Source organism: Pteropus vampyrus, unplaced genomic scaffold (genome assembly GCF_000151845.1).
Source record: "Pteropus vampyrus isolate Shadow unplaced genomic scaffold, Pvam_2.0 Scaffold465, whole genome shotgun sequence".
NCBI classification, from domain to species: Eukaryota; Metazoa; Chordata; class Mammalia; order Chiroptera; family Pteropodidae; genus Pteropus; species Pteropus vampyrus.
Window position 1 is genome coordinate 565,455 of NW_011889246.1, and position 15,754 is coordinate 581,208.

General features: G+C 37.3%; 1 protein-coding gene and 2 pseudogenes across 5 annotated transcripts in view; 1 reads left to right on the forward strand and 2 right to left on the reverse strand.

Moving 5' to 3' along the window:
• The first annotated feature begins 518 nt into the window (after window positions 1–518).
• FANCC (Fanconi anemia complementation group C) overlaps window positions 519–15,754 on the forward strand; it is a 240,373-nt gene continuing 225,137 nt past the window's right edge. Inside the window, exon 1 of one of the 5 annotated variants that reach the window (XM_023524466.1) lies at window positions 519–695. The gene's annotated coding sequence lies outside the window, so the exon portion shown is untranslated. The other 4 variants (XM_011382206.2, XM_011382205.2, XM_011382207.2 and 1 more) reach the window with 4 other exon arrangements.
• LOC111732524 lies at window positions 6,381–6,499 on the reverse strand (annotated as a pseudogene).
• Window positions 15,578–15,696, reverse strand: LOC111732523 (annotated as a pseudogene).

The window sequence follows — 15,754 nt, forward strand, 5'->3', positions numbered from 1 at the left end:
CATGAAGTTTACAGAAAATGCTTTCCATTAAGCGGTTAAAATACAGCTTTGAACTGATTTGAACCCGAATCGAATACTGTATGGAATGGATTGGCGGGAGGTGGGGGTAGGGTGGGGGCTGGGGGTTGTCATTAACCTCCTAGAAAAGATTCCTTTTTTGTGTGACCACAGCTAGAAAATCATATTCTAGGCCTCGTTTAGTGGTTTTGCCTCTCTTACAAAGACTCAATTTTTCTTTTAAAAATCTAATTTCTATTTTACTTCCCAGACTCTTGAAATAATTGGGCAACAACCCGATTTCCTTCCCGAGTCTTCCTGTGACTAGCACAAAGCCACCCGTGGAAAACTTACGCAGCCACAGCCTCCCCAGTGGCTCCGGAGGCCACCCGCCTAGCTGACTTCCGGCCGAGCGGGTGCTAGGCCCCCGCCCCGCCCCGCCAGCCCGAGATTTGTCCGAATTTTCGCGCGATGCCTCGGGGGGGTACGTGGGTCCGCTCGCCAGGCCCCAGAGTGCATTGCGGGCACGTGCGTGCGCAATTGCGCGTGCGGCTCCACTGCAGAGAGACCGCGGGAAAATTCCAAAAACGTCAAAACAAAAAGCCAGTAGGAGGCAAAGCCAAAGTTTCAAGCCACAGAACCCGAGCGGTGGCGTCCACTGCCCAAACTGCTGAAGCAGCTCTGGGGCGGACCACCCGGTAAGAGAAAGGCCGCAAAACGAGAGTAAAGGCGGCTGCTTCTTTTGGGGTTCTGGGCGACAAGTCAGCGTGGGTACGTGGGTGGGGATAGGGAGGGAAGACTCGCGAGAACGTCCGCCGCGCTCCACGCCTGTAGGTGAGTGAATGAGGCTCTTGCGGTGTGGGGGCGGCGAGGAGGGGAAGTGGGTAGGGGCCAGAAGCGGCGCCAGGCGGCGGAGGGGCGGGGTCGCTGGCGAGGGGGCGGGGCAGGCCCAGGGGATGGAGCTGGTGTAGGGGTCACGCGCAAGGGAGTCCCCGGAGCTGTGGGAGCTGGAATTTGGCATGTTGGTTCTTTTTGTTCATTGAGACTGGCAGCTATGTCTTCGTAAAAAGAGGGGTGCAAAGGTGAATTTCGTCGCTCGGGATCCGTGGAAGCTGTGAAAAGCCTCTTTTAACCAACCCATCACCCTCTACAGCTGGCCGTATGCTCTCTTCCTCCCCTTTGCTCCAAGGCGCTGGGGAAGGGGCGAGGCCCAAATACTGGAGCCCGGGGCGCGACTGGTAGTCTTCCCGCCCTCAAGGCTTTTCATCCCAGGAGAGGATGAGAGTTCTGATGGGCAGTCGTCCCCCCACAACTTTCTTTGAATGCCAGGTCAAATCGGGTGCAAAACCCTTGAGAGATTTTTTCGGGGGTGGTGGTGGCTTGCTTTTTTGTATTTTTTATGTGTGCATGTTTACAACCATGAACCCTCTCTGGTCATGTTGTATGGGCAGGTGGTCTGGAGGGGGAAAAGGATTTGGAGTTTTTGAAACATGGGAAAATTTGGACCATAATTTTAAGGAAAAAAGGCTGAGGAATTTTCTGGCAAAGACCAGTGTGTGCCTGTGCTTTTGTCCTGATTTGAAATTTGGGAAACTCCAGGGCTCCTGGTTTTATTCTCACCTGTGTCCCATTTACTGCATCCAAAGATGTAATTACTTATTTATCAGAGGAGCAGGGCACTTTGGCCCACCCAGCTTCAGCTATTTATGGATGTCACTCACCTTCAGTGATGTGCAGCTCAACATTTTCTCATTACTCCTTTCAGGAAAGGGAGGAAAGGTTGTTAAAATGATAGAATTCATACCACATACCATGTGTTGGGATCATTTATTACAGAAGCTTAGATAGAAAACATGTTCATTGTGACTTTATCCATTAAACTTAAATTGATGTTTCAATCTAGTGTACCCTGCCAGATTCACATGGAAATAAACACATATACATTACTCATATACATGTACAGGAAAGGCTGCATCAAAAAAGAATTTGCTTTTCCTAGTTATATCGAAGGCCTGTTTCCCCCAGAATAAAAGTTAAATCCCACATCTTTAGATGGACTAATTATACTTAGGTATATTATAAATTTTAATTCATTTTTTTTTTCAGTATTCAGTCATATTCTTGATTTCTTGAAAAACATTTACTAAGTTTCCAGAAAAGAAAGCCAAGCTCTATGTTAGGATTTTTCGTTCTGTTCTCTAATAAAAAGCATTGACTTGATTGATTGGCTGGATGTGAAAGATGTGATGCTGAATGCCTGTGAAACTGTGCATGTACATTTTTAAATAAATGGTATTTTAAACTAGTTCCATATTTTAAGTAGTTCCAGTAACAATTATACAAATTTCATATTTATGAAAACCAGCTACAGGGAAGCCAGCCTGGGCAGTAGAAAATTGGATTGATTAGGCTGCAGAGAGTGCCAGAGAAATCTCACATGTGTGGTAGTTCCAAGTTGGTAGTAGTGAAGCTTCAAATCAGGCTCAAAATCAGCACCAAATGGATTTACAAAATTTTATTTTAGGCTGGGGTATATGTATTCTCTGTTCTTGTTCATGGATCTTGAATGACTGACTTCTTAATATGAAGGAACACCTATAGAGATACTTTGAGTTTGCAGTGTTTTAATACAAATGTACGAGTAGAGAAGGAAAAAGTTAAAAATCCATCTGAAAAATTAAATAATGCAGATGTTGTATATTTTATGTTCTACTAAATACCAATTTTTTTTGACTCAGTTTGGAAGAAACCTTGTGAAGTTATCTGGTACATTCTCTTAGGCTCTTCATAAACTGCTGGGTATGTAGAAATTTTTCCGTTAACATCTCTAATATAGGAATATCTATAATTTTCATGGTACCTTTTTTTCTAGCTACAAGAAGGCACAGCTCATATGGAAATCATTTTTTGAAATGATATACTGTTTTCTAAAGAATTAGGTGGTTTTTAGTAAATTTAGTATATTTTTTGAATTGTGCAATGATCACCACAATTCAATTTTAAAACATTTGCATCACCCTAATACATTTGTGCATGCAAGTTCATACTCAGTCCTAGCTCTGGCTTTCAGCTCGAGCAATAATTGATTTGCTTTTTCGTCTTTGTAGATTAGCCTTTCTGGGCATTTCATATAAATGATTTCATAAAATAAGTGCTGTCTTGTGTCTGGTTTCTTTCACTTAGCATAATGTTTTTGAGCTTCATCCATGTTGTAGCATGTATCAGTAGTTTATTACTGTTTATCGCTGAAAAGTATCCCATTGTGTGAATATGTTGTGGGAAAATATTCCAAAAGCTCCAAAACCCAGTGCAACAAAAAACCAAGCAGTAACTCAGAGAGAAGAATTCAAATTTATTATAAGCTGTCTCAGATGAGCTAGTGCTCTGAAGATCTGAGCAGTGGGCTCAGTTGAAATATTGCTTATATACCAGAATTTTTACACAAGGTAATTGGTCAGTTTAAACTCAAACTTTTACAAAGGTCGGGGATTGCTATGGAGACTACAAGTAGTAACATTGATAAAGCTGGGAGTTGCCACTGGTTGCTGACAGATACAAATTGTTACAGAAAGCAGGAGCTGGTAGGGTACAAATAGTTACATTTGTGGAGCAAAGGCACAAACAGTTACATTTGCAAGTCCAGCAAAGTGCAAAGGGAGCTTTTGCAGGAGTCCTTGCATGCAGTGAGCTTATTTGCAGAAAGCAAGCATATTTACAGAAGCAGAAAACTGATTAGTTTTTAATGAAATTCCCCAAATTTCCTCTTCATTCCCCCCGTTTGATGCTCATTTAAATTCTTTTAGGGCATCACCTTCTTGTTTTCTCGTTTTGATTTCTTAGACTAGAAACTGATAATTCTATTACATAAAGGTCTTTACTGCAGTTTTTCTTTCTCCTCTGGCCTTAAACATTTGTACATAAAGGATCCTCTCTTTTGGCCTTTGCTGCCTCATGTTTTACTCCTGATGATGACAACTTATTCCTTTAAATTTATTTAACACGCATGTTTTCTCGAATCTTATTAAGCTGTGATCTTATTTTCTCTTTCCCTCTTTTGGGTATGCTCTTCCTGTAGGCGTCTCCTTACCTTATTTACATCTTCTTGTTTGGATGCCACTTGCTGTATCCAGCAAGTGGTAAATCCTGCCACGTCCAGCATGGCTGCGGAAGATATACCTTTGTTACCTCGAAGCTAGTGCATCACCTCTGAAAGTAGAGAACTAACCTTGAAAGAAGTTATCAGGGTCTTATCCATGCCATATTTGCACAGGTACATGTGCCAGTGTGTTATTTGTTCCACATTGTCCTGGCCCTGGTTATCTATCTGTATACAATAGTTAGATTGAATTTCCTATGCATGCCTTTTTCTGCTGTTAACAGATAATCTAGTGCCAATTTATTTTGGTAGGTGGCATTTCTCATCTGAGTTGTTGATGTGCAAGGAGGGTCAGGGCTCTCCTAGTTTCGTTAGTAGTGATCTCTAAAACTGCTTGCTCAGAATTTCTTTTCCCTGAGTAACAGGAAGACTGTACAATAGTGTTAGCGGTTAACATACATAAAGCTGATTACCTCCTGGATTACATACTGAATATTGAGTCTAGTTGTAGATACAGGTCCCTTTTTGAGTTCTCTCACATTCATAGTGACTATGGAAAATTCTTTGACACCCCCCCCCCCTTTATTGACATGGATGCACAACTTACAGTTTTCTGCTCTAATTTCCCTCTTTCTGCAATGTCCAATTCTAAGGAGTCTCACGATAAAATTCCTCAAGCTTTGGCTGTGCATAGACCAGCCAGCTTCTGGTTTGTGGCTGGAGCAGGGCATGTTGTCTTTATAGGAGATGATGAAATCTGTCTGCGCCATCTACGAAAGGATTTCTGTAGGAGTTGACTGTGATGAATATCTGGACAGTCCAGACGGCTGGTCTTTATGCTTAATCATACTGACAAACTAGGCAAAACAGAGGGAATCCTATTAAATTAGTATAACATAATTGTTATACTCATAGAATCTGTCATATTGGGCCAAATCCTTTGTAAATTCGACAATCTTATGGTCTAATAACACCTATTATGTTAGGCTAATGAACACTTTAGCTAAACCAAATTATGAAACACATTTTAGCAGACATTTCACACAATATTTTCAGTTCCTGACTCTAGGTTGCTTTAATTTAGGGTAATACACTGGATTAAAATTTATAGTACTTTTTCTTGGTTTTAGTCTTTTACAGCATAGGATTACCTGTATAACTTGGTTATAGCGGCTTCTTCTTCCAGTCTTTTAACCTGTACTTTTTCTTCTGGCTAAAAGGGGTGGACCTAATTCTCTAAAAGGATGAGGCCTTTTTCTAAAATTTCTCTAGTGATGTGGCAGGGGATTCTCCCTAAGACCTGAAGGTGTTGGGACATTTCCAGGTCAGCTATTACCTTAGTGCCTTTACAGGCAGACTCAGAAACTCCCCTTAATTAATTTTCCTGCCTAATTCTTTGTCTAGCTTTGGTTTTAGGATAATATTGGCATCTTAGATTGAGTTGAGAAGCGTTCCTTATATTTTCTGAGTTTTTGAAGGACTAGTATTATTATTTTAATATTTGGTAGAATTCGCTCATGAAGTTATGTGTTCCTGGATTTTTCTTTTTGGGAAAATTTTAAATTACAAATTAACAACCAACTCTTTATTTCATTGATTTTATTTATTGTTTTTCTGTTTTCTATTTCATTGATTTCCATTCTAATCTTTATTATATCTTTCTGCTTGCTTTGTGTTTAGTTTGCTCTTTTTATAGTTTCTTAAGGTAGAAACTTGTGTTACTGATTTGAGACCTTTATTATTTTATAATGCAACTGTTCACAGTTACAGATTTCTCTTTAAGCATTGCTTAAGCAGCATCCTACGAATTTTGATATGTCATGTTTTTGTTTTTATTCAGTTCAAGATGGTTTCTAATTTTCTTTGTGATTTCTTTTTTTAACTTTGGCTACCTAACAAGATAGAGCTATCCTTCTTACAAATAAACAAGTTTTTACTCTTTCCCCAAATGAGCAGATGCACAATTCCAAGAATAATTATATTCGTTGCTGACTATATTACTTTTTAAGATCAGCCATAATCTCAGCCATAAGCTACGGTCCTTTTTTCTGTAGTTGGCCATAAGGCCATAATTGATATCTATGGCTTCTTTGTACTACCTGATCCATATTTCCTTTGTCTTTAGCTAGAGTCTTAAGTGGTTGGGGCTTTTTACCTGGTGAATGATGGAACCTTTATTCTTTTTTTTATTTTTTATTTATTTATTTATTCTTTTTAGGCGAGGCCACCCTTGATTGATCTCACAGATTGCAAGGACCTTGTCAGCTTCCAGTCCCTTATTTTTTATGCCTTCCAGCACCTAGTCTTCCTAGGTGGTCTTCCATCCAAGTACTAACCAGACCTGACCTTGCTTAGCTTCCGAGATTGGACGGGATCGGGCTTGTTCAGGGTGGCATGGCCGTAGATGGAACCTTTACTCTTGAAGGATTTGAACTATAAAGTCTTCTCTTGCTCTGATCCCACTCAAAAGAGGCAACTTTACACATGACTATAGATGAGTCAAAATGCCACATTCACATGTGGTATATGTTGCCTCCAAAATTCAAAAAGTTCTACCCCAGCGTTGTATCTCTTTGCATGGTAGGTGGTGCAAGGAGCAACTTACATTTAATCTTATAGAGGTTATCTCAACATATACCAGACCAGGAATCAGCAAACTGTGGCCTGTGGCCCAAATCTGGCCTGCTGCCTGTTTTCATATGACCTGTGAGGTAAGAATACTTAAAAAAATTTTTAGATGTTTTTTGGGAAAAAAGAATATGTGACAAAGACCAGCTAAAGTACTTGCTACTTTCTGCTCATCGTGTCCGATCAACATAATGTCCATGTAGTAGGCCAATGTGATATTTTATATATTATGTCAAGACAAGTACCTCTAGCTCTTGCAGCCCACATGGCTTCCCTAGTTCCTAGCTTCTGTAGCTTGAGTGGTTCTCCCACACTAGGCCCCTTGGTGTATAGGGCTCCTCCAGGACTGGGTTCCTGGTCATGTGGCTCTTCTAATGCTTGTCCTTATAGCACTGTGGCCTGCAGCATCCAGCTGTTAGTAGCTTACCCCATTATTCCCTACCAGTGATTTTGTAACTGAGTGTCTCTTGGTGAGACACCTCCTCATGAACAGCTTTTCCTGGCATCCTTCAGGGTGGGTTACTGGCAAATTGTAAAAGGTTTTCTAGCAAGTTCTACTGGCACAGCAACCCATAGAGATTTCACTGCCATTCAGTGACCCATGACTTTCCCTCTCAACAAGGTCTAGTCCTCAATTGGGGTGGAAAATGGTGTGCTCTTCTTTGGGCACTGTATCTCCACCTTAGGAGTGGTTGGTATTCCTTATATCTACGATTCCTGTAGTCTATTTCTCTTTATTTCTGACTAGATAATCTCTTGTTACTCCAATCCCTTGTTATTGTGAGTATTATTTATATTTGATTTTTCCCTATTTAAATTACTGTGGTTTCTCTCTCATGATTGGATCCAGACTGATCCATCATCTTTGCTTCCAACTTCCCCAAGAAATAGCGAGTGAAAGGAGTATTTAGCTTGTTTATTTTCTTGAATTGTGAAAGTAAAACCTAGAGTTTTACTTTCATATGACAAAAGGTAGGTTTTGGTAAGAACGTGTCAGGCTTTTGTGTAGTGATGAATTGTGCTTTATATTTCCTTTATTCCTTCCCAGGCTGTTGAAAATTAGTAACAGTACAGGTCCCTTGGGAAGTGGAGTTAGGGAGTAGGAGAGAGGGGGAAGGGGAAAGGAATTGGGCTGGAGTCAGTGTTATGATACCCAGTGGGCAGGACCCCCAGATGACCTGACTTTACATCTGTCTGATGATACTTCATATTACCTTTTACCCCATACTCCATGGATGGTTTTTATTTTTCAGATTTCTTGGACTTTTTTTTCCCCCATTTTCCTCTACAGGCCCAATGCTGATTTTATAATAAAGAATTTATATGATATAAAAACATTTTATGTAAAATTAATATATTTTAGTGGAATCTGAGATTTAAGTCTGGCTTCTGGTGACTACCAATAAGACAGTTGAGGCTGCTATTGTTCATACACATAGAGAGGGAGGGAGGGGAAGAGAGAGAGAGTGTGTGTGTGTGTGTGTGTGTGTGTGTGTGTGTGTGTGTGTGTGTGTGTGTGTGTGAGAGATTCAGGGCAGGCCTTATTTAAGAATATGAGTTTGGCTCCGTGATCCCTTATCTGGTCAGGTTTGTAGGTGCCTAATTTCTAAACTGTTTTGCTTCTGTTATAGGAATTTGGAGGTGCTATTTACCTTAGTGACTTCCAACATCCTCCTTGGGCTGGTTCCTTTTTGTTGTTGTTTTTTATTTAAAGCAACCACATTATCAGTTTTTCTTGTACTTAAGCTTAAACCTATCTCTCTGATTCTGATTATACATTTGTGTGCTATTGTCATAGATTTCCTTATCAACGCCTGCTTCCTTGATGGTCATTTCTGGTTATGAATAATGACTTCCTCTGTCCTTTTACACTCTAATTCGTACTGTTGTCTTATGTGCGTGTGCCTTAATTTTACAACTCTTGGCCAGCTTCTTCAGGATTTTTGGCCTTTGGGAGGTGCCAACTCAGCGTCCTTTCCTTCTTCCCAACAGTGTCCAGATTTTCTTTTAGTAGTCACCATTATGTAGACTTTAGGGAACACTGGTGTTGACTCCGATTGGCTTAAACAACCTGCTTTAAAATAGGCAGTAAAATTTGCATGGTCATAGTCATTGGTTAGGGATGGGTGTAAGCTTCAGCAAGTCCAGTCTGAATACACATGTAGTTTTACTTGGGATGCTGGAATGGAAGTGTATAGTCTTCTTTTGGGTAGTATGGTGTGTAATGTAACTCCTGTAATGACTGAGCTATTTTGCTATTACGAGGGGAGCAGAATAGAGAGATGGATTAACTATGAAGTTTTCCCTATCTCTGGACCAGCCAGATTTTTAACCAATATATTTCTTTTATTGTTTAGCCAGATTTGATTGGTGTGGCAGAGACATTTACTGCTTAGCTCTAGCTTTCTGAACTTGAGGTACCCGAACATGACCTTGTCCAATATGGATTATGATGATTCCATAGCCTATCCCCGCAGATCAGAGTTTGTAATAAAAGGCTGTTAGAATGTATATTTGGACATTTCCAATTTCAAATGAGATCTAATTTCTGCTTTTATTTGAAGCTGTTTGCTCTGTGTCTGAAATCATAGGCCTTGAAAGTGAGTAACCCTGCATTAGTGGTGTAAAAGCATGACATTTATCAACTAGAATTTTCAGCAGTATTTGGCACCCAGAATATCCTGTTTCTGATTCCGACCAGCACCATTAGATTTCTTAGTCGTTACACTAAAAAGATTGGTAAAGCTAATGAAAGTTTTGCTGGCTGATAAGTATTTTGATGTATTGGTATTTTTTTAAACTAATCAGTTTTTTAGCAATAAAAAACAAATGTTTTTATATGGAGTACTGTAATAAGTTTGATTTTATTTTAAAATTTAGTGATTATAAGTTAAGTGCAGTGGAAAATATCTTGAATTTTGATAGTGATGTTCTTTGGTGATATAAAAAGCTAGAAATTTATTTCATTTTATGAAAGTTTCTAATATCTCTGTTTAGTGTTCCGTACACATCTAATATATGCCTAACCCTGTATTAAGTCCTTTTAAAAGACTTTAAGTCTAATTTGTTGAATTTTAAAATAATTTGAGTTTTTAAAGAATTATCTGTTCTTCAGACAAAATGGTGAAAATGGGCCAAGTCTTATAAAATATTCTTATATTTGATATGAACCACCTTTGGTTACATTATTTTGTGGCCACAATGGCTATTCAAAAAAAAAAAAAAACAACACATTTTAATTGAGGTATTGTTGATATACAGTGAGCTACACATATGTCAAAACATATTCACTTGTGCCCTTTAATATATGAATACACCCTTGAAACTATCACCACAGTTAAGGTAATGAATACATATATCATCCCCTCCAATTTCTTAATGCCCCTTTGCCATCCTCCCTCCTATTCCATTCCACCCTGCCCCCCCATCCCAAGCAATCACTAATCTTTCTGTCATAAATTAATTTGCAATTTTCTAAAATTTTATGCAGTGGAATCAGACTGAATTTACTCCTTTTATTTCTTTTTAACTTAGCACAGTTGTTTTGAGAGTTGTCCATGTTATTGCAGGTAGTTTTTTATTGTTTGGATACAGCATAGTTTATCATTCACTTTTTGAAAGACATTAGGATAGTTTCTAGTTTTTGTCTATACAAATAAAACTTATGAATATTTATGTACAAGTCTTTGTATAGATATACGCTTTCATTTCTCTTGGGTAAAAATCTTGGATTGGAAGGGCTAGATTGTAGGGTAGGTGAAAGTTTAACTTTTTAAGAAATGCTAAACTTTTTGAAAGTGGTTATACCATTTTATATTCCCGCCAGTAGTTTTTGAGGATTTCTAGTTGCTTCACATCCTCACCAATACTTGGTATGGTTAGTCTTTTTAATTTTAGCCATTCTATATGATATAGTAGTTTTAAATTGAGTTTCTCTAATCAAGTCCTTTGTCAGGTACATAATTTGCAAATGTTTCTTCCCAGACTGTGGCTTCCCTTTTCATTTTCATAACAGTATCTTTTGAAGAACAAGGAGTATTAATTTTGATAAAGTCCAATTTATGGATTATTTTACTTTAAAGTTTATGCCTTTTATATTCTAATTAAGAAATCTTTGCCTAACCCAAGGTTGCTAAGATTTTCTCCATTGTTTTCTTTGAAAATTTATAGTTTAGCTCTTATATTTTATGTCTGTGATTCATTTTGAGTTCATTTTTATGTCTTGTATGAAGAAATGATTCAGGTTCTTTTTTTTTTTTTTAATAGCTTTCCAGTTGTTCTAGCAATATTTCTTGAAAAGATTGTTCTTTCCCAATTGAATTGCCTTGGAACTTTGTCAAAAAACATACAATGTATGTGTGGCTCTATTTCTGAACTCTTTTTTTTCAGTTCCATTGAGATATATATATGCTTCATTTAGCCTTTGAATAAGTCTTGGAATCAGGTAGTGTCAGTTCTTCAGCTTTGCTCTTTTCAAAGTTTTTTGGCTATCGTAGGTTATTTACATACACATTTTAGAATCAATTTGTCCACAGCTCCAAAAAATCCCTCCTGCATTTTTGATTGGGATTGCATTGAATCTATAGATCACATTAGGACAATTAATAGCTTAACAATATTGAGTTTTCAAGTAATTCTTTCTTTCATCATTAAGTATAATGTTAGCTGTAGGTTTTTTGTAGATATCCTTCATCAGGTTAAGGAAATTTCCCTATGTTCCTACTTTGATGATAGTTTTAAACATGAATGGGTATTAACATTTGTGATGTGCTTTTTCTGCCTCTATTGAGGTACACCCACATTCTTAGGGATTATATCCTCATTTAACTTTGACTGCCTTCGTGGTAATTTTGGGGTTGTTCTCCACAGTTGTCATTTGTTTTGGAATCCATAGTGTCCATAATGGGGTTCAAGGACATAGCTTTAGCATTTGTCAATCAGTTTTGAAGGACAGGAATCTTCAAACTTTTGATGCCTAGATTCTTAGTTGGCTGAGGCATCTATATATTTAGGCATTCATTTATCAAATATTGAACACCGTATTAGTCTAAGTAAATGCTATTGTGGTAACAAACTTGTAAATCTCAGTGGCTTAATGTAATGCTCATTTTTGTTGATGTCACAGTCACATTTATGTAAAATGTCTCTTGTGTAGTTATCTTGGTGCAGATTTCTTGTAGTCTCTGGGATCTGGGCTCCTTCCATTTTATGGCTGCACTGACTCAGAGGCCTTCACTTCCAGCCTTGTGTATTAGGAAAGAAGGTAGAAGACTGCACAGAATATTTTAAGGGCCAGACCTGGAAATATGCTCTTATTTCTTTGGTCAAAACTTAGTCATATGGCCAGTTACCAAGGAGCTGGGAAATTCTCAGTTGCCTCAGATGTGGAGAGCTCTGTTAAACTGTTACACACACCTATTATGTGTCAGACACTGTGCTACATGCTGGGGACATAACAATATACAAAGTATTCTTGGTTCCTGCTGTGGCTGACGTTATTTTCCAGGATGGATTGGGAGGAGTGGGGGTGCCATGGCATTGTTGGGTATTTGGTAAAAGAATTGCTTAGTATCTTCCATTTGCCATTGGCTAGATAATTTCTCTTGCTTGACAAAATTAAGGTAATAATTTTAAAAAGAAAACAACAAACCCCATTGAATCCATTAACATGCATCATAGTAGAATTGAAGCATTAAAAAGTTGCCAAAGTTCTTTTCAACCTTGTAATGATATTTTAAATAGGTCTATAAAAAACAAACATGGTAGAGATGGTAAAGCAGAGACCAGATCTCCTTTGCAGATAATGTTTTATATGGTTTGCATGATGTTTTAAGATTTTTTGAGTCATTTACTAACATTTAAACACTCAGCAATTTCACCTTTAAAAATCCATATTTTTGGCTTTTTTTCTTTTTTCTTTAAAGATGAAAGGCAGTCTGACAACACTAAATCTGACTTCTCTTTTGGCAGGAATTGGCTGGAGATAAGTTTTAGCTGTCTTCTGTGGATGGTGCTTTGTCTTCCAGTTGCTTCAAGCCCATCGAATTGCTTTACTCATTTAACTTAACCATTGTGGATATTTGAATTTATAACCTTTGTCTAAAGTAAATTATTAACTTTTAAATTATTTTGAAATGCAGTCACTTAGCTGTCAAACCGACCCATAGGGAAAAAATGGGTAGTTCAGAACAAATTTATTATACTTATTGGGGAAATTACTATAATAATCTATGTTCTCCAGTTAAAGTTTCATACTTGTAGAAAAGAGATTATTATTATTATCATTCCTGAACAATAATATACCATATACCCTTTAGAAATCAGCTTTTGTTTGATTGATTTTTAAAAGCATGGATTTAAAAACTTTTATTTCTTATGATTATTTTTTACTACTTTTGGCTTCTTGGTTCATTTCCAACATTATTTTGGTCATCAGCCCTATTAAATGTGTTTCATACTTTGCAAATTGTATGCGGTTCTTATAGTAACCATATGTGCCAAGGTAAGACAGATTTAAAAAAAAAAAAAAGAAAATAGAGTAGAGCCCTTTAAAAAAAATTAATTTTGATTGGGTGCTTCTGAAATTACCCTAAAAGAGAATAGCTGCTGAAGAACTTCTTGGGTTATTTTTGTTTGTTCAACTTTTATCTCAATTATTATGGCATGATATCCTCAATTATTATCTTTTATCTCAATTATTATGGCATGATATCTCAATTATTATGGCATGATAACCTTTTCAGTTGCTAAAAGAGCTGAGCATTTGTTACACTCAGCTTATTTTAGCAGAAAACATTCACCTTCAGCAATAACTTCTCTTTGAAATGTTTACAGAGAAGAAAACTGAGGTTAGTGACAAAGCTGTTAACTCAGCAGATTTGTCACTAACTCTTGTCTGGTGCTCTTTTTATTGCACCAGCAACCCCACATCCAAGGGTTGTTGAGGCTTCCTATTGAAACATTCTTAAGCAAGTCTTTGGGAGACTTTGTTGTTGCATCTTTCTACTGTGTATGTAAATAGAGGCATTAGAAGAAATGTAATTTTTGAATACTGTCTAACCAGTTTCTGCTTGGTAACTGCCCTAAGGTTCTCAACGAATGCCAGCAAACAAATTAGATCCACAGTGTATTTGACACGCATATCTTTTCCCCAAACAAAATTTGAATTCCACAAACACAAGTTGAGTCATTTTCCAAATGTTTGTATGTGAATGGAAGTTTTTGTCTTATCCTTTTGTAACCAATACCATAAAACTTTTGAAGGTCCATGATGCATTTGTTGTACAATGTTAATCCAAAACAAAACTTTATTCTGACTAAACGTGTAGCTAGGGAGAGATACCAAACTCATTTCCATTGATCAGTACAACATGTTTGTACCAACCAGATCTAAAAACTGTATAAAGGAGTGCCATGCTGTAAAGACCTTATTATAGTTGTAAACACAAGTGCAGCTGTTACAAATCTAGCAAAACCTCAGATTAAACAATTTAAAATTTACTGAAGATGACATTCCAGACTCATTTTTCATAATATAAACACTCTGGGACATGCCTTTGAAATGAGTGGGATTGTCATAAATATTAATGCCACTGAATTCAAGACTGGGAAGTTATTTCTTTTTAAGCTTTATTTTCACTCCTAATTTTAGAATAAAATATACTTTAAAAAGTCTGAAGTATGGTATGTTTATTTACAGCCTAAAAAAATTTTGATCCAGTTGCTTTTGAATTGTAGGAATGTAAAAATACAGTATAAGTATTTCATTCTTTCGTTATGGTCTTTTGACTTAAATGATTTTGTTAGAATTAAATTGGGCAAAAATTAGCTGTTAATGGGATCCATTCGCATTGGCCAATTAAAAAAAAAAAAGACCCCAAGAACTTTATATTTTAGGATTGTATTAGTTTGACATTTTAGTTGTATTTAAGAAAATAATTTCATTCTAAATGATTCCGAGCACGTTTCTTGTGGTCTTGTCTTTCAGCCAGACCAAGGTGGGACAAGCCTTCACTCTAATTTGTTTTTCTGCTCATTTTCTACTTAGTGGGATGACTGGTGAGTTGTCAGTTCAGCAATATAGTATCTTCTAGAGTGACATTCTGTGCTCTGATTTCCTATAAAATCTTGTATTATTTTTGTCAAATTTAAGAGTTCAAAGGGTACACTGGAAGCTCTTTGAATGAATGAGGCCCAATAGTGTGGTGAGAGGGCAGCGTGGTGGTTTTGTTTTTGTTTGCTTGTTTATTGGTGGCTGCATTTTAAAATTTCATTTGCCTTTACTGAATTTCTTCACTGGACTTTTGGGAAAGCCTCTAAATTGGGCAATAGAGCAATAATATGACTATTGATAAACTGTCCTTAGTCCTTGATTAAAAAGAGGCAACATTTATCAAAAGAAGATAGTTGAATCCCTTTCATTTACATTTGTTCTATAATTTTTATTAAATATTTTTCTGATCAGGAGAATTGAAGCCACCATTGTCAAGTAACATGTTGTAACCTAAGGTTAGTAACCGAGAAAGCAAGTAGCTGATACGGTAATTTCTTATTAAGAAGAATCTGGGATATTTCTGTCAGCATAGAAAATAGGTATACAACGACTGCTGTTGTTACTTTTGCCTCCTCCTCCTTTTCCTTTTTTTTTTTTTTTTTAAATTAAGAGTTCGTGGAGGTTTCTTTTTAACTCTTGGCATTTATGTAAAATTTTATATTTTGAGAGGGTAATCTGGGCAGGCATAAATAGCCTGTTCCTTGTTTCAAAACTTATTTGCAACCATCCTAGGATTGTCCTTCATTATCATCTATTCTGTTCTTTTTCTGATATTGTATCTTCATTCCTTTTTATTTTTTAAACACCTACAGCACCTGGTATTCCTAGATGGTCTCCTATCGAAGTACGAACCAGGTCCGACCCTGCTTAACTTCCGAGATCAGACGAGATCGGGCACGTTCAGGGTGGCATGGCCATAGACCGATATTATATCTTTTGTTTACTACATTCTCTTTCTTGGTTTACTCCATGCTTTTGGT